At 32.9% G+C, this 6,883-nt stretch overlaps 1 pseudogene; it reads right to left on the bottom strand.

The window, feature by feature from the left end:
• Window positions 1–255: 255 nt before the first annotated feature.
• LOC141543953 (olfactory receptor 6C76-like) lies at window positions 256–1,200 on the bottom strand (annotated as a pseudogene).
• Between the last annotated feature and the right edge of the window lie 5,683 nt (window positions 1,201–6,883).

A 6,883-nucleotide genomic window follows, 5' to 3' on the forward strand; every position in this document is an offset into this window, starting at 1 on the left:
ATATACATACAAATACATACATACATACATACACACATACACTCACACACACACACATATATATATATATATATATGTATATATATATATATATATATATATGTATATATATGAAACCACATTAAAAATATTTGTCCCAAAAAATTCACACTGTTGTAAAGGAAAAAAAGAGATGCATCAAAGGAAACCCTAGAATATCTCAATGGTTTATGTAGGTATGAAGGTTTTTCTTTCATTTTTCAAATGTGGATTTTGTTAAAAAAAATATTTATTTTGTAAGAAAATCTTTTTGACCATGTCTTTGAAAGCTTGCTTCACTTGTTGGTTACTTAGGGTATAAATGAAGGGGTTTAGCATGGGGGCAATAGAAGTGTTCAGGACTGCTACACCTTTAGTCATAGACACCCCTTCTTTTGCTGAGGGCTTGACATACATGAACATGCAGCTTCCATAAGAGATGGAGACAACAATCATGTGGGAAGAACAAGTGGAAAAGGCCTTTTTCCTTTGTTGGGCAGAGGGAATTTTCAGAATGGTTCTGAGAATGTATACATAAGAGAGAATCACTAATGCCAAAATGACCATAAGTGTTAATACAGCTAAGAAAAAACTCATGATTTCTAAGACCTTGGTGTCTGTGCAAGAGATCATCAGTATGGGTGAAGAATCACAAGTGAAATGATCAATGATATTGGAATCACAGAAATCCAACTGGAGTCCCATGATGAGTGGTGGGAAGATTATGAGAAATCCTGCTAACCAAGAGCTAATTACAAGCTGGCTGCAGGCTCTGTTACTCATGATGGTCATATAGTGTAGGTATTTGCAGATGGCCACATAGCAATCATAGGACATGGCAGCAAGGAGAAAAAAATTCTATTGCACCAAGTAGAAGAAAAAAGAATTTTTGGGCCCTGCAAGACGTATAAGAATTGTTTTATCTTTGGTTACTATACTGACCAGAAATCTTGTAATGGAAACAGATGTAAATGATATTTCTAAGAAGGAGAAATTCCTAAGGAACAAATACATGGGAGTCTTGAAGTGAGAGTCCAGCAGGGTGAGGGTGATGATGGTTAGATTGCCAGTTATACTCAATATATAGGTGAGAAAAAGAAAGAGGAAAATCAAGATCTGTAGTTGTGGGTCATCTGTCAGTCCCAGGAGGATGAATTCCTTCACTGATGTCTGATTTCTCATCAGTTATGCTTGACTTCTGGCAGATATGTGGTGAAAATTAGAGAAAAATAATTCAGAGATAAGATACATCTATTGGAAAACTCTATTGAGTAGAGAATCACACAAGCCAAAGTGAAAGATGGAACATGAGAGATCACAAGTGTAGGCTGTGTAATCCAGAAAAGAATTAGCATGTGTTTTTCTGCCAATTCAGCTTCCTTAAATTCCAACTAAATTTTTAGTTTATACCCAGAAAAAATTCTTAAGTCCAAGGCTTTTTCCCTTCTAATTATTTCCATTTTATTCCATAAATATTGCAAACAAGTGTGTATACATGTTTTTTTTTTTTTTTTTTTTTTCATGTTGCTTCCCTTATTAAATAGTCAGCTCCTTGAGGACATGGGTTTATCTTTGCCTCTTTTGTATCCTCATCTCTTAACATTCTGCCTGACACATACTGCTTAATAAATATTGATTGACTGATTTCCTTATAAGTTGATTCTACCCTCTGATATATTCCATAACAGCCTTATTGAATCTTCAATGAATAAAAAAGTGTAATTCTATTCTATGATTATTCCAATTTATCCTGTATACAAAGGTTTTTTTTGTTTTTTTTTTTTTTTGTAAAATTGCCAATTTGGCAACAATTGGCCAATTGATAAGTGGCCAAAGAAAACAAAATAGGCAGTTTTCATATGAAGACTTTAAAACTCACTAAATGAGTCCTCAAAGTTACTATCAATTGGAAAAAATGGAAATGAAAACAACTTTGAGATGCTACCTCACTCCTATCAAATTATTTAATATAACTAAAAAGAAAACAATAAATATTGGAGAGGATGTGGGAAAAATGAAACATTAATGCATTTTTGTCGGAACTGTGACCTTGTTCAAACATTCTGCAGATCATTTTGGAATTATATCTAAAGAGCTCTGAAACAGTACCTATCTTTTCATGTAGTAATACCTTTGTTTGGTCTATCTCTAAGAAAGAGATCATTAAAAAATACTCACATGTACAAAAATATTTATAGCAGCTTTCTTTGTATTGGTAAAGTATTGGAATTCTAGGGGATGCCTCTCAATTGGGGAATGCCTGAATAAATTGTGCTATAATATAGTATTATGAACTGTTTCATTAGAAATAATGAGTGTGTAGACCAGAATAACCTAGAAACATTTACATGAACTGATGCTGAATGAAGTGAGCACAACCAGGAGATCATAGTACAAACTAACAGAAACATTTTGTGATGATCAACTTTGATAAAATTAGCACTTCTTAGCAATTCAATGATCTAACACAATTCCAAAGATTCATTATGGAAAATGCTATCCACATCCAGAGAAGGAACTATAGAGTCTGAATACTTCTGCTTATTTTATTTTCATTATTTTAAAATTTCTTATGATTTTTCTCTTTTGTTCTAATTCTACTTTTTACAAATGACTAATTGGGAAATATGCTTAATGTGATAGTACATGAATAAACCATATCAGATTGCTTATTTTCTTAGGAAGATGAAAGGAAAGGCAGATATGGAGAAAAAATAGAAATCAAAATTTATAAAAGAAAATAGTGAAAATTAACTTCATATAATTTTTTTTACACATTTACAATGTTTTTTGCATACTCTTTACCCCTGCCACTGTTCTCCTTTACTGAGAGCTTAATAGCAAGGGCTGTGATTTGCTTTTCTATTAATCTCCAGATTTTAGCTCAATGCCTGTAACATAATAGGCTGGTATTGAGTATTCATTGACTGACTCTGATTTCTAAGGGGAATTTGGACATTCTTGTTACTAATGATGAAGGTTGGGGTCCCTTTAAGATTCCTAATTGCCCAACCCATGACTGACCTTGATTCCCAAATTCTGGTCAAAGGCACCCTTTGAATAACCGGGCCCAGCCCCCCCCACTCTCAGCTCAGCTTCCCCCAGCCCTCACCTGATCTGGGCTAACTGAAAAGCCCACCAGAACTGGGTACCACCCATCATCTTTTGGGTATAAAAGAAACAAGCTGGAACACCCTCTTTGCAGGAGCCCTTCCAGCCATGTAAGGGTCCCTGCCTGCCAACGGCCACCTTTGGCCCTGGTGTCTTTCTAACTGAACTTTGCTTCCAAGTTCCTACAATAAACCTTTTCTTTATCAATCTAGGTTTTCGGGCCTGTAAATTCATTTTACAGGGGACACTGCGTCTCATGGGATCTATGCGCCAACAAATGGGGTTCCCCCTTTCCTTTCCTTCATTACTAACATAATCAATTATCAAATTGTGATTTAGGTTACTATATGACTCTATTAGTATAATACTTCTCCTACTACCCTCAGTTTTTTTAAATATTCATTTCTTCTTACTAAGTCACTCCATCTGCTATTTTTTTTCATGTAGCAACCATTTTTGCTTTGACCAGACACGCTGAACGTTTTCACTTCCCAAATTTATTTATTTAGCCTTTTTTTGATAAAGTGAAAGAAGATATTCTTTGCCTCAAATTCTCTCTTAGCCTTAATCACTGAATGGGTACAAACTCAGTCAAACTGAGATCTGTTGAAGACCTTAGCTTAAAAGGGCCAAGGTCTCCCATTGTATCCAGGGCCATCTCCAATTGCCATGATCTATATCTTGTAACTGGATCTAAATGGCTCTGAAGGAGAAAGAAAAATAGGTAACATTCTCTACTTGAATCCAATTCATTTTCATGTCATTGCATCACCTCCTTGATGTCATGGTCCTCTTTGTCATTGAAAGAAAAACAACAAAATAAATTTTGCCTTCTCTCTGTCTCTCTCTACCTCTGTCTCTATCTGTCTCTCTCTCTGTCTCTGTCTCTTTCTCTCCATGTGTTTTTTAGTCTAAATACAGACACAACTACTCCTACTACTTCACTTTATCTAATAATGCTAGGTAACTTTGTGAAATTTTGTTTATTTTTACTTGTTTTATCTTTTTTGAATGGCAAAGCAGGCAATTGAGATTTTTGCTGAATTTGGAATCCGTCTTGCTAACCAATTAATATTTATGTCGTTTTTAAAAGGTCTAAGTATTTTTATCCTTATTTATCTAAGTCATTGATACAAAATGTTGCATTAAAGTGATGGAGGACATAATTGTATAGCAAATTGTTCTAACCATTCTTTAAAGTCCTATCAAACTTTTGTTCATCTACATTCTTTGAGTCAAGTTGATCAGTTTACTCTGTATCCATATGACTGATCCCATTAAGATCTATCTATCTTATTCCCAAGGATATTGTACATGAATATGTTGAATATCTTGTACACTATGGAGCTCGCATTCCCTTATGGTACCAGTCCATTAACCTTGTCAGATATAAGATAAAGTTAGTCTGATGTAAATTATTCTATAGTGAAATGATATAATAAAGTAATCACCACTTTCTTTTTTAATTGCTAGTAAGATAACTTGTTTCTCTTTTCTAAGAATTTTTAGACATCTACCCTATTGCTATTATTGTACCAGATGCTAGAAACACACACACTGACACATGCACAAATTCTCTGCACTCAAGAAGTTTACATTCTCTTCTAGTATTTTCCTCTATTTGACATTAAGTTCAACAAATATTTTTGAAGGGTGCCCTTTTTCAAAATTGACACAATATGTGATTCAGCATTCCTCTCTCCCTTTCTGCAAATTTTCAAGCATTATGGAAAGAGCTAATATCTTTAAAGAATAGTGTCTCAACACATATCCACAAGTTTCATCAATGAGATAAAATGGATGTTGAATTAATTCTGTAAAGAGTACTATCTGTTAGTTCATATTTGATCCTAAAAATAAAAGAGACAATGGAATTTACTTATGAGGAGAATGACAAGTTCAAATCTGTACATAAGGAAAATGACTTTGGAAGCTGGGAAAAGGACAGTTTGCAAAAAGGGAGTTGATCTGATGAAGGGAATTGATTTGATGCTGTTGCATTGTAAGATGATGGGAACCTGAACAAGGTTTAGTAGCCATCTTAGTGTAGATTACTTACTGCATTAGACTATAAAGATCTTATCAGTTTCCTCTTTCTGTGTCCACTTTTTCATTTCCCATTGCTCCATAACATTACCTTACATTCATATGCTAAAATTAGTTTAACCATTCTCCACTAAACATGTAGTCCTCATCCCCAGTTTCCAATTTGGAGATAGTATGAAGAAATTTGCTACAAATATTTCTACACAATAAAATCCTTTAAAAAAATCACAAACCTCTATTTCTAGTTGATTGAAAGGGTACACATAGATTACTAACTGTTAGGGTTTATTCCTAAATTCAGTGGTCTAATGTATTGCTCCATAATATTCCATAGTATACCTAATGTCCTGCAATTCCTTCAACATTTTATATGTTTGAGGTAGAAATTTGAGACTTGTGCTTACTATAAGAATGAAAAATAATAACTCTCAAAATTCATTGAATTTTGGAAACTTGTTATCTTTAATAATATTTTAGTAATTTGTTATTATTTATTATAATATTAATATACTTTATATAATATATAGGTATAATTTGTTAATGTTTCTATATTTTGAAGTGAACTGTGCTTTCCTATGATTTCATTATTATTTTTGTTTCTTTTGAAGCCAAGAACTAATATAAGCACATTCATTTCAAATTTTGAATAAAAATATACTTTGCTCTTTTTTCTGACTAAGGTATACAACACTGGCCTCAACTAAGTATGCAGCTCAAATAATATAGTATGCATTATTTTTAGATGTAATCATAAAACAAGAGAATTCCATGTACACTTCATCTCACATTACTCCTATGGTCTATGAATATGAGTAGTATTAGATGAAACAAAATCCCAAGTGAATTATTGCCATAAGTTTAAAAAGTCAAATTTTTGGAAAGTAGGAATGATGTTAGGAACCTGGTAGAGTAGAAAGTATAGATCTTGACTTAAGAAGGTACATATGAAACAGAGTAGAACTATAAAATTTCATGATAGTTTGGATAATATGATTTGAGTAGTGTTTCTTGGGAAACCCCAAAGACAATCTTTGTCCTTATGGAGACTTCAACAATGATAACCTTCCTTTTACTTCAAAGATAATAGGTTTACCAATCAAGATGAAATATATTGAGAAGGAATTGCCCAAAGAGCAGTTCTCTGAATTATAGCATTTAGAAAAGCAAAATGTAACTAAAAAGAGAAACAATAAACATACTCATTTTTCTGTTTTATATCAATGACTTAACTGGAATTATAAATCCCAAAATTCTGCTGATTTACTTAAATTAAGAGATAGTATTTGAGGGACTACAGTGGTGGGGAGGGAATTTCATAGTTAGAGACTGTTTTTATTCCTTGTCTATTACAAAAATGCATAAATTTATGTGACATTTGAAATTCCAAGGGTTTTCTAAATGTTCTTGACTTGTGAATGATATGGATATTTCCCAACCAATTTTCCCTATTCTATAGTAAGTATTGGTGTGAAATGTTGGGAAACTTGTCAAATATAATTGAGCAAATAAATTCTTAGACTCTAAGTAGTTAAAAGGAGAAAATATTGTCATGAAGGAAAGATAATTCCATCTGTTTTATCTTCTATTAGCTATCAATTTCAATACCTGTTTGCTAGAGACATGTTCACAAATTATTATTCATTTTATAGTCTCAGAGGAGTCAATTAAATCAAGGGAAAAATCCCAGGAGTTAGATTCTAAAAAGATA

The sequence above is a fragment of the Sminthopsis crassicaudata genome, chromosome 5 (assembly GCF_048593235.1).
Source record: "Sminthopsis crassicaudata isolate SCR6 chromosome 5, ASM4859323v1, whole genome shotgun sequence".
Lineage (NCBI taxonomy): Eukaryota > Metazoa > Chordata > Mammalia > Dasyuromorphia > Dasyuridae > Sminthopsis > Sminthopsis crassicaudata.